Source organism: Chenopodium quinoa, unplaced genomic scaffold (genome assembly GCF_001683475.1).
Source record: "Chenopodium quinoa cultivar QQ74 unplaced genomic scaffold, ASM168347v1, whole genome shotgun sequence".
NCBI classification, from domain to species: Eukaryota; Viridiplantae; Streptophyta; class Magnoliopsida; order Caryophyllales; family Amaranthaceae; genus Chenopodium; species Chenopodium quinoa.
The window spans coordinates 5,029,223-5,042,790 of NW_018743894.1; positions in this window are offsets into that span (position 1 = coordinate 5,029,223).

Genomic DNA, 13,568 nt, shown 5'->3' on the forward strand with positions numbered 1-13,568 from the left:
GGAATATAGCTCTGTGGGGTGACCTCCTTAACCCCCGTCTCTTTGTTTGTCTGGACGGCCATAGTAAAGAGGCCCCGGTAAAAGATCTCCTCTTAGGCCCACCTGGGAACAGGCGGAAGAGCCTTTTTCCCAGCCAAGAGGCGAGGATACTGAGTCCAGCGGTTGTACCGCCTGTTCCTTTGGGCGTCTGGGGAAGAGACTATGTAAAACTTGGTTTGCCAATCCTTACACTTGTTCTCTTTCCCCAGCGTCATCATGTACCAGGTATGGCTGGTCAAAGTAAACCAGCCGATCCCACTTGGATTGGGCGTTCTACTCAGATAGTGCATGTGAGCAAACGCCTCGAAGCTGGGATCCACCTCCAGCATTTCGCAAGAGGCAACGTAGCCCAAGATATTTACCCAAGAGTTGGGGGCTAGATGCAAGATACCCAGTTGGTATCCGTCCAAGATCCTCTCCACGGCCAGATGGAGAGGAAAGCGAAGTCCTGCCTGGATGGCTACCTCATAGCAGCCGAAGCACTAGTCACCATAAACAGACATCTCAGGCCAGGTGACCGTGTCTACAGCAACCGACACGGACAGAAGAAATCCATGTCCCATGTCATGGGAAGAAAGAAATTTTGGAAGATCATCCGTCATGATCTTCCGCCTACCTTCTGGAACGTGCAGATAGTAGGGCGCATGTTCATGCCGCCTAAAAGCAGACGGCTCCGCCCAGCCCTCTCCCTTCTCAACGGAGAGGGACTCTCTGGCAGCTTTTAAGTTTGACTGCGCCTCCTCTGAGTCAAGGGGGTGTAGACACCTAAAAACGTCTCCCCAAAACCAAACCCGATGATAAATAACCTTTCACCGCCACTGTTGGTCGGGTTTAGTATTTAATCCCGAGAGTGCTTAAAAAATAGAATTTTATTAAATTCATACTTTTGAAAGGTCCATGGATTAGTCTTGATGTTTGGTAAAAGCATAGTTTTAATTTTAGCCCAAGCTTATTAATTAATTTTAAGCCCAAACCTTTTTATTTTATTATTTTATTATTTATTTTTGGCCAAAACATTTTATTTATTTTTATTTTATTATTTTCTTATTTTAACCCGAATAATAAAAGTCAGAAAAAAGCCCAAAATTATCAATCGGCACTTAAAAAGCCGAAGGAAATTAGGGTTAAAAATGAATTTAGACGGAAAAATGGACTAGAACTGACCGTGTCACGGTACAGCCTGACCGTGTCACGGGAACCCTTCCCATCTAACGGTGGGACTTCCCGTGACACGGGATGTTCCGTTTCCTTTCCGCGTAAACCCTTAACGCATTTTTCATTTCGTTTTCTTAAAATTTCCCGCGTCACTCCAAAACTGACCGTGTCACGGGAAAGTGTACCGTTTGACGGTACAGTCTGACCGTGTCACGGTACAGTCTAACCGTGTCACTGGATACTTTTTTAGGGTTTTTATCATTTTAGGGTTCCGTGTGCTCCCTCAGCACATTTCCCTATAAATACCCCCTCATTTCTGATGTATGAGGCAACCAGAATTTTATGATTCTTATTTTCTCTCTTCTATGCTATTAACCTAAACACTAGACTACCCTTTTCACTTCAAAATTCCTTCTTCAAGCACTCAAAGGAGTCCATATTTTTACTCGAGGTTCTGTCCTTAAGCCAAGGCGTGAAAGGTAGAATCGTTTGAGGGTTTGGCCCCAAAATCAACCTTATTTTATTTTATTTAATTTAATTTAATTATTTTTTTATTATTTCCTTGAAGTTACTAACTCATTTATTATTTTGTAGTTGCAAACAAACCGAATCAAAGTAAGGATCATGCTCTTTTTATTATAATTTTTTTCTAACTATTTTTTTATGTTGTTGGAATTATGATTAAATTGGTTTTTATATTAATATTGATTTTAGGGTTTTTACCATATTGCATGTTTAAAGGGAATATGTAATTGAAAATCACGACTAATAAGATAATTTGGACAACCGGTTTAGGATCCCTTTTAATCTTATTATTAATTCAAGTGATCACCAAATTTTTAGAATTATGTGTGCATTAATCTTCAACCAATTTAGTTAAATAATGGTTTGGAGCGAATTGAATTATTGTTTGTATGCCTTTGAGATCACATGAATGCTTTTCAATATAAGAATCGAGTAGAGGCCAATACGGGCGAATGTGACTCCATGACTCACTTCGTACCATCATCCCCGATCCTCCTTTCGTGGTTCCGAACCATATGGGGTTAGTAATCTCATGGATTATGAATGGGGTGTAACCTTCACGGGTCAATCGTTGTTTCCTATTGTTGTCCCTTATCGTGGTTGCCTTTTTATGATCCGTGAACGGTTTACAAGTTCCTTAAAAACTTGTTGGCGGCTCCCTACTTTCCTTGTCCCTAATCGTGTCCCTTATCGTATTATGTCAATTCCCACTTCCTAAGAGTGCCAATCATATTCACCACATGCGTTTTACGTAGGCGCACTTCGAGCGACGCCTACAATTTGGAGACTCCACTGGGGAGGATTCTTAATTATTTATCGATTTGAGTGATCGGTATTTAATTAAGATGAGTGGATGAGACTTGAAAGATTCTTGAAAAAATATTCCTGTGATTATTTGGCATTTTTGCATCTGCAAAGACGTTTTAACGTCGCATTTAGGTCTGTCCCGTAGGAAAAATTGGATAACTTGGTTGCGCGCAAAAGAAAACAGGGCACCAGTCAGATTTTCTGACTACCGTGTCACGGCATTCCTAAAATCTGACCGGTGGTTTATTTTCTTTTCTCACAGTCGACTTCCTTCGATTTTTCTGAAAAAACGTATGTGTTCTACATGCGTCTCAGCCCCGGGGGATTTAAGCTCTATCAACCCAAAAACGCTCATGGCAATAAGGGTTCATCCGAGTCATTAAATCCACCCAAACCATGGAGTCGAGTTCGATTTCATCACGAACTCGCGGAGCCGCCCGTTGGCATACACCCTCAAGGGAGGCTGCCTTGCTAACGCGTCCAAACTCTTAACCATGGTACCCTTTTGACACCCAAAGCTTGACCAATAGTTGAACATAAATCTTGACTTTAGGTTGCGAACTTTTTTTTTTACGTCATCGTGCCTAAATGCTATGTGGTTATTTGGTGCTAACACTCATGCGTTTGCTCTTTTTGTTTAACCCATGACTGAGGGTTTTTATTCTCACATAGTAATTAGTACGGACTTAAAATCGATTAAAATCTGAAAAATCACAAAAACTGACCGTGAACTGCGCACCGTGTCATGTCATGTTCTGCCGTGTCACAGTGAACAGTGTCGTTACATGGGAATGTCTACCGTCTGACGGTAGACTACACCGTGTCACGACAGCCTGCACCGTGACACGGTGCCCAGGCATGTGTCCCGTCAGTCTTTTTTCTCGATTTTTATATCCAGTATTGAGTTATGTCTAGCTATACGGTCAAAACACGCGTCTATAACCTCACCTAATCACTCACATATTATGTCCACACACTTTTTTTTTGTCATGCACCACTTTTGACCATATTTTAGGGAAGTTTCATTTTTTGTGTCGTTTTTTTTTTCCGGAGTAAGTTGGATGGTATCCTCCCATGTTTTCTTTTTTTAAAAAGTAGAGCTTCAATAAAATAAAAAAAAAATTCTTTTTTTAATCCGGATAGGTTAAGGTCAAGTTTGGTCATTAAAGGTGTGTTTGTTTCGGTCACAACACTTGGGCAAGAAGCAAGGGTAGATTGTTACGGTTCGAGTCCATACCCCACCAACCTCTTATACCAAAGAGGCGTACAAGGAAACCACCTCAGTCATCTCCACAAGATCCGTCTCCAGTCTACTTTCAACCAATGGCCACTAAGGAAGACATCGAGAACCTCAACAGGACAATCGAAAGATTGTCTAACATGGCAGATACTCACTACTAGAGTCATCACTGTAGAGCAAGACAAGCAAACAGTGTCACTACTGCTGCGATGGACAAGATCAAGGAACAAATGAGCAAGATTTCCGAAGAGTTCACTTTTCATCGTCTATAAGAGAGAAGTTTCCTGAGAAGTTTTCCACTGCTGATATTCCCAAGTTCAAGCCTACTGATAATCCACTTTTCCATTTGAAGGCTTTTTCTGAAACTATGGCTCTTAAGGGAGTAGACGTGACACTCTTCCCTACGGTGTTTCCTCTTTCCTTAAAACATGCCTGTCAACAGTGGTTCTATTCTCTGGAATCCAAGCATGTCGCGACCTGGGAGGATGTTACTGAAAGCTTTATGAATCTGTACAAGTGTAACATCCAGGCCAAAACTTCTGAACGTGAACTCTCCATTCTCAACCAGAAAGAGAATGAAAGCTTCACCACTTACCTAAGCAGGTGGAGAGAAACAGCTGCGCTCTTGGTGGATCCTCCCAAGGAGAAGGAAATGGTTCGCTTGTTCATTGCCAACTTGACTCATAAGTACAAGCAACACCTGAAGTTTCTGCCTCTAAGTACCTTTGATGCTGTATACGATATTGGAATCAATATCGAAGACGAACTGATGAAGTCTGTTCGTAGCAACAATAACAACAGCACTTGGAAAAACAAGAAGAACGAAACTCTTTCTTCTTTGTCTTCTAAGCCTAATAATGCTACCAACAATATCAACATCAATGATTTGCTGGCCCTTAATGCTCCTCCTCAAAGATTCCAAAGGCAAAGGAGGGTTTATACGCCTTTGGGAATGACTTATGATGCTGCTTATGACCGTCTTCATGGTCAGGGACTGATTATGCCAATCAGACCATTTCCAGAACCTCGACCTGAGAATAGGACCGCTAAGTATGACCCCAATGCTTATTGCAAGTATCATCAACGCAAGGGTCATAACACTGAGAAGTGTTGGAGGCTGAAAGACGCAATCCAAGACATGATTGATGCTAATCAACTTCCTGTCCCTCCAGGGGGCAAGAAGCCTAACATTCAAGCAGGTCCTCTTTCTGATGCTCTGGCTATCATGGGAGATGAAGTCTCCTTTGATCCGTCGATACTCATTTAACCTGTGAATGAACCTCTACCGGAAGTTGTATTTATCTCAAGTACTGAAGAAGTGAATGGAATTTGGGATAGTGATGATGAAGACGTCTATCTCAAGGACATAGCCTGTTCATCTCTCGGCACCAGTGAAGATGTCTGGGGGGACCTTGAGGTCAAGGTTCTCACCAGAAGTGGACGGTTGCAACAACCTAACCCACCTCCACCTCCACCACAATCAAATCCGATAGTTGATCCCATCGACCCTGTGAATAGCGATGTGGTCAAACAGCTGCAAAAGACCAAGGTGGAGATGAATGTATGGAAGCTTTTGGCCACTTCCCACGAGCATCGAAAGGCTGTAATGAATGCTCTGGTGAAGATAGGAGTTGATGATGACATGACTCCTCAAGGATTGGTCAACTTTCTCACTACTGAGCTGCCAAGTACTAGCAATCTGATCTCCTTTTCTGATAAGGATCTACCCCCGGAAGGGGACCAACATAATAAGGCCTTACACCTCACTGTAGTGTGTAGGCAGATGAATTTTCCTATGAGCCTGGATGATAATGGCTCTGCAATCAATGTGTGCCCACTCCGTACTGCAAGGAAGTTGGGTATAAAGAATGAAGAGTTGACTCCCTCCTCTCAAGGGATTCGAGCTTATGATAATACCCACCGTCAAGCCGTGGGTACTATCGTACTGAATATAACTACTGGGGCCATTGAACGTCGCACCAAGTTTTAGGTGGTGGACATTAAGGCCTCTTTCAATCTGTTATTAGGACGCCCTTGGCTTCATGAGCTAAAGGCGATTCCGTCATTGCTTCACCAGAAAGTGAAAACCATAGTTGGAGGGGTCCCGATTACCATCGACGCTTCTCCTATGCGCATTCAAGTTATTGATACTCCTATCGTCAATGTTGAACATGACGAGGAAGATGAAGATCTGTGGGGGTTTTTACTAGATGATGTTCTTGTGATCGAAGAAGAGGAAAGGTGCCATCTCAACTTCGATCCCTACTCAAATACCAGTATCAATGCCATTCTGAAGAAGTAAGAAACTGGCTAAATCTTGGGGCCACCCTGGTGCGCTCAAGAAGGACACTTTCGGCTTAGGATTCGAGCCGACAAAGGAAGATCTGAAACAAGCTGCCTTGATAATGAAGGCTCGCAACAACGCTTGAACCACGAAGACGGAAATGGCCATGGATCCATATCTGTTCACTCTTAACGGCCAGTACATCAAAGAAGGGGAAGACTTCCCATGCTATGAATTCCCTAAACCATTTGTGCATAATGAGATCCGTGAACCAGGATTCGAGGTGTTCCTCGATTGTGACTTCATCGATGAAGAGCTCTTCACAGTCGAGAAGTCAGCTAGCCTGAACTCTGATGATCTGGGAATCAACCTTCTTTTTGGAATGGAGAAGAATGAATCCAAGCCGGTCTGCAATGATAATTCTGAGCTCGTTCAAGCCGTCATAGCAAACAAGGATTTCGACCCCTCCGAGTTAATCGTCCAAGCTGACAACATTTCAAGGGGATGGCGCAAGACATTGAGGATCACTATGTCGAGTGGAGAGAAGTTGGAAATAACCCCAGGCGGGGGTCCTATGTTTAATGAGTTTGAATCCTCTGGGTCCGAGTCCGAGTCTGAGTCTAAGTCTGTAGATGAGTCCTTAGATTATGAGGCTGACCCTCTTTCTGCTATAGAGTTCAACCCTGAGTCTCTTGTTGAGTCCTATCCTTCTAGTCCTAATAATTCTGGTGAGGTCGCAGCTGACCTTGCCTCTCTTGATGTATTAACCAGTGAATTGAATGAAATGAATACCTTTGCTTACGATGCGTGCCATTCCCCTAGCCCTGATCAATATTGCTTTGCTAATGATAAAAATGACAAAGAAATAATAAAATCAATGGAAGAACACGAAAATAAAACAGCAGTTATTGAAGATACAGAAACAGTTAATATTTCCAATGATACGACTGTTAAAGAAGTAAAAATTGGATTAACACTAAGTCAAGATGAACGCAAAGAGCTAATTAACTTGCTTAGTGAATTTGTTGATGTATTTGCTTGGTCATACGAAGATATGCCAGGAATTGACAGGGATATAGCTCAGCATACGATACCACTCATTCCAGGTATGAAGCCTGTCAAACAAAAGCTGCGCCCTACCAAAGAGCAGCTACAACATTGTTACATGACATTGTGGTCGATAATACAGCAAACCACGCACTCCTGTCATTCATGGATGGTTACGCCGGATATAATCAGGTATTGATGGCCGAAGAAGACATGGAGAAAACCACAATCATCACACAGTGGGGTACATATTTCTACACGGTAATGCCATTCGGGTTGAAAAACGCGGGTGCCACCTACCAAAGAGCAGCTACAGCATTGTTACATGACATGATGCACAAAGAGGTGGAGGTCTATGTCGATTTTATGATTGTCAAGTCTAAAGATCGCCCAGGCCATATCGTCGCACTTCGCAAGTTTTTTGAAAGACTCCGTAAGTACAACATGAGATTAAATCCAGCAAAATGTGCATTCGGAGTCACATCAGGCAAATTACTTGGATATGTGATCAGTTCTCGAGGTATTGAAATAGATCCTTTAAAAGTAAAGGCGATCATGGCCATGCCACCACCCAAAAATGAGAAGGAGATTCGAGGCTTCATTGGAAGGTTGCAGTATATAAGTAGGTTCATATCAAAGCTCACAACGATATGTGAACCTATATTCAAGAAGCTTAAGAAGAACGTCCCAGTTACATGGGATGATGACTGCCAAAAGGCTTTCGACAAAATTAAAGAGTATTTGGCAAACCCACCTGTGCTAGCGCCATCAATACCTGACTTTCCTCTTCGACTCTACCTTACGGTCAAAAGAGAAACGATGGGGGCAATGCTAGAACAAGAGATCAAAAGCAAGGAGAATGCAATCTATTACTTGAGCAAGAAACTCCAAGGATATGAGACGCGATACACGCCACTCGAGAAGTTGTGTCTCGCACTTGTATGGGCCGCACAGAAACTAAGACATTACATGCTCACCCATACAGTGCATGTCGTGTCTAAGATGGATCCTCTCAAATACTTGTTCGAGAAAGCAACACTCAACGGCAGATTATCAAGGTGGATAGTCAATCTGGCTCAATTTGACTTGAGATTTGTGCCACAAAAAAGCCATCAAAGGTTCCGCAGTTTCTGACTTCTTAGCAGACTTCCCGCTAGAAGAAGCTGAAAAAGAAGAAGATGAGTACGATTTCCCTGATGAAGATTTACTCATGACTGAAGACGATAGTTGGACGCTCTATTTCGATGGATCTTCAAACCAAAAAGGATGTGGTGTAGGAGTCTTGCTCGTATCACCCAATGAAGAACACATCCCAATTTCCATGAAGCTCGACTTTGATGTCACCAACGATGCCGCAGAATATGAAGCATGCATTTTGGGGTTAGAAACAGCTGTCGCCTTGGGAATCAAGAAACTCAGAATCTACGGTGATTATTCACTAATCATTAACCAAATCTCTAAGAGATGGAAAGTGAGAAGTGAAAGTCTCGCTACGTATCAAGCTCATCTAGAAACTCTCACGGAGCAACTAGATGAATTGGAATATACGGTACTTGCCAAGAGAAGAAAACCAGTTCGCTGACGCGCTAGCTAAATTAGCATCAATGGTGCGAATTCCAGCTGACACCATCAAAATGCCACTAACCATAGAGAGAAGATATGAGCCAGCTTATGTTCATGCACTTGACGATGAACAAGAACCACAGGAAGAAGAAGAACCATGGTATACAGACATCCTTAATTATGTGACAAAAGCAGAATACCCTCCTAATACTGATAAAAGGGCACGCCGTGCTTTGAGGCTCCCGGCCTCACAGTATGTGCTCATCAGGGGAGAACTCTACAAGAGAACTGCAACGGGAAGGAATCTCTTATGTATAGCCGAGAAAGAACACATAAAACCATGGAAAACCTTCATGCTGGTATATGTGGAACTCACATGAATGTAAAAATGCTAGTTCAAAAGATTCAACGACAAGGTTACTATTGGACTACTATGGAGAGATATTGTAACGAGTACGTCAAGAAATGTATGAAGTGTCAAATCTATGCAAACTTACAGCATGTTCCACCTTCGCTTCTCTACACGTATACTTCTCCATGGCCTTTCTCCACTTGGGGCATTGACATCATTGGAAAAATCACACCACCAGGACAAGGGGGGGCATGAATTCATTCTCTTAGCAATCGACTACTTCACCAAATGGGTCAAGGCAGCCTCATATGCCAAGCTGACGGCAAAACACGTAGCTCAATTCATTGAGAAAAATATTATATGCCACTCTGGGGTATCACATAAGATGATCAGTGACAATGGAACACATTTCCAAGCCGAATGCACGGAATTGTTACAAAAATATCATATTAAACATCACCGATCATCACCTTACAGATCACAAACGAACAAAGCAGCCGAATCGGCTAACAAAAATGTGAAGACCATCATCGAAAAGATGACGGAAAATTATAAGGATTGGCCAAGTAAGCTACATTTCGCCCTTTGGGGTTATCGAACCTCTGTTCGTACATCGACAGGGGCTACCCCTTTCTCTTTAGTCTATGGCGTCAAAGTTGTATAACCAATCGAGCTCGAGATACCTTCTCTCTGAATCGCATTGGAAAGCCAACTAGATGAAGTCGACTGGATTAGAGCAAGATACGACGAACTAGTCTTGCTTGATGAAAAACGCTTGGCAGCTTTGCATCATGTCCAAACCTAGCAACAGATTATGGCACGACATTTTAATAAAAAAGTCAAGACCAGGAACATCAAAGAGGGTGACGGAGCGGCACAATTGGTAGACATGGACGGTAACGGCTTCCATAATTTAACCAACTTTGATCAACTCAAGAAATTCTACGCCTAGTCGCATGGGTTCATGACCCAATAGAGCTACGTCTAGCCTGATTCCTTTTTAGGATACGTAGGCAACCCCTCAAGGGGGCCCGACCACTTTAAAATAAAAAATCCTCCCTCTGTTGATCTAATATGCACGTCGGTTCAGCAGTGCGTCACGGCAAAATTAAAAAAAGGGGAAAAATGCCGCGACACGGGATTTCTTCCCGTCTGACGGGAGAAATTCCCGTGTCACGGCAACCTCTGAACGACAAAAAGGACAGGGTGCCTCCAGTGACACGGGATTTGTTCCCGTCTGACAGGAGAATTGTTCCGTGCCACGTCATCCCTGTCTGTCAAAAAAAAAAAAAAAAAAAATTTACCGTGACGCGGGAATTTGAACCGTGTCACGGGATCCTTTCACCGTGACACGGCAGATTTTCAGTTTCCCGTTTTTTTATTGGCGCATTCGTTGCGGATTCATTGTTCGAGTTTTTATTTTCTTTCTTCCATTGTGTCCGACTCCTTGACTCGGATAATTAAATAATAGATAAATGTCATTGTAATTTTTATTTTTAAGGCTGAAATAAATATGCTATTAATAAAATAAATGCGACTACAAATATTGGCATCAAATGCCTTATTTTAAATAAAAACTATAAATTATAAAATGCAAAGCACTATTGATCTAATCCCTCTTCTCTTTAGGAACGTCCTTTTCTTGCTCAATTAGTTCGGCCTTCACAATTAGTGTGTCTTTTGTAGCCCGAACCGTCACACCCCTAGTCGAACTTTCACCCCTTTCACCTTTCTTGAACTTTTTCGGTTGTTTCTCCCTATACACCATCTTTTCTTTACCCTTTCCTTTCACATAGGTCTTTTTTCTTGGCATCTTAGGAGTCTTAAACTCAATTCCTTGTGTTCTCGGACCTAGATGATCTTTAAGAGGAGCTTTCTTATATCCAAGACGACTCTTCACATCAGACCTGCGTGATCCAAATCGTTCCCTCCTACTTCTAGGGTTCAACCATGCCTTGTATGCACTAGATAAAGGAGGAGGAGCTTGGTCACTTGCAGAAACGGTCCACAAAGGTCTTCCAAGCCAATAAGCCTCGTACTTCTGAACGTTACTTTCATGCAACGATACTTCACGAGGACTATCGTTATAGCATGGAATTACTTGTTCAAGTCCATACTGTCGCATCAGTCGAGAGGGACAGTAAAAGGTCAATTTGGAGATACTAGGAACGCGACAATATGGAGTTTCATTCGTGCCAACCATCCTAGTAAGCCTCCACCAAGGCACCACCCAACGAATGGAAAATTCCCTCTTTGCAAAGAAATTTTTCCAATCTTCATACGACATATTCGCCGAGTAATTCTTCTTCCTACGGACTAAGTCGTTGGGGCCATGTTTTTCAATATCGTCGGGGGCTTCAAATAATTTCAAACGCTCCATCAACCAAATCTGCAAAAAAAAAAAAAAAAAAAAAGAAAAAAAAATAGTCAAAATCGAATTAAAAAATAAAAAAAAAACTGCAGATTCCCGTGACACGGCAGTTTTAACCGTGTCACGGCAGACCCCAACCGTGACACGACGACTGTTTTGTGTCACGGGGGCTATTCGGAGCGTATTTTTACCTGTAATAGTACCAGAGAGCCCTTCCTGATGGCTTTCCGGTCAGCTTTTGCCTCGTCAAGGCCACGAAATGTTTCTCCAAGGAACGTTGGCATAGGAGATCTTCCGGATTCTACATGCTCAAGTACAGACGCTAGACAAGCATGTCCTACCCTACCGTTTGCAAATAGTAGCTTGCTAAACATGCAAAAAATATATGCCCTTCTACGATATACATGATAAGACTCAGAGATAGGGCGATTAAAATATAAGTTAGCAAGTTTTTCTAAGTCTACTTCATTACCACAAACAATTCTATTTAAATCTGGATCTGTTAGATTTCAGAAGGCGTTCAAATTCTTGGTAATAATTTTCTGACACAAATTTACCTCCAGAAGGTGACAAGCATTATAAGGCATTAACCCTCACAGTGGTTTGTAAGAGAATGAACATCCCAATTACTCTTGTAGACAATGGATCGGCAATTAATGTCTATCCACTTAGAATTGCGAGGATGTTAGGAATAAGGGATGAAGACTTAACCCCATCAACACAAGGAATAACAACACTCGTCGTCAAGCTCTTGGTAAGATTACCATGAATATAACAGCGGGAGCAATAGAACATGCTACCGCATTTCAAGTGGTAGATATCAAAGCTTCATTCAACTTATTATTAGGACGCCCTTGGCTTCATGACCTAAAGGCCGTCCCTTCATCTCTCCACCACCAGGTAAAAGCTATAGTTGGAGGGATTCTTATCACGATCGATGCTTCACCTATGAGGATTAAGGCTGTAGAAAATCCAATCATTAATGTGGAGCACGATGAAGACAATGAAGATTTGTGGGGCTTTAATGAAGAGGTCTCCTTAATCGAGGAGGATGAAAGGACCCCTCTCTGCCACGACCCCCACTCTAACATGACAATAAATGCTATCCTAAAGAAACAAGGGCATTTTCCTGGAATGACTCTAGGAAAGAAGAAAGGAATATTAAAACAGCTGGAATTACCTGGCCTCCCTAAGTTAGACTTTTTCGGACTTGGTTTCGAACCGACTCGGGAAGATCTCTAGCAAGCCCAGTAAAGGTCTAAGGCGCGTAGGAACGCTCGCATCCAGAAGAAAACAATCCCAATGGATCAGTATCCTCTTACTCTCAATGGAAAATTCATAAAAGAAGGAGAGGACTATCCGTGGTACTAATTTCCCGAACCTTTTGTTGTAAATGGCATAAGGAAACGGGGATTCAAAATTTTCTTAGATTTCTACTTTCTAGATGAAATCCCAACTCCTATACACAAGGAGAAAGCACCCCCATGCTTTGACTTTAATGTCATGGGATTATTATTCTGGCGAGAAAAAGATGAGCCGAGATACATAGAGGATAACTCCTCGGTCATCCAAACGGTCCTACAAAGCGAAAGCTTTGACCCCTCGAAGCTCATCACTCCAGCATAAGGATCAATACAAGGGTGGCGCAAGACGTTCAAGGTGACTACTCCAAGTGGAAGGAAGATCTCCATAACGACAGGGCAAGGACTGATGTTTGAAGAGTCGTCTGAGTCAGAGTCTTTTCCCATAGAGTCATCCAAGTCCTTAGTTGTAGCACCTCCTTCTTCTTCTTCTATATCTTCCCCTAGGATAGTTAGCAATCAAGTCCCTGAGGACATCTCTCTTTTTGATGTAATGATTTCTATATTCAGTGATATGTCTTCTTCCGCTTACTCCTTGTGTTTCTCTTTAGCCCAAGATGACAAGCATTGCTTAACTAACAATGAAAAGGACAAAGAAATTATTAAAGAAATGGAAACACTTGAAAAGAAAACACCGATAATTGAGGAAACTGAGACGTTTGATATCTCAAATGATTGAACCATTAAAAGAGAGGTTAAAATCGGATTAACACTTAATGAACAAGAAAGAACCGATTTAATTAATCTACTCAAAGAATTCATCGATGTATTTGCTTGGTTATATGAAGATATGCCAGGTATTAATAGAGAAATAGCTCAACACA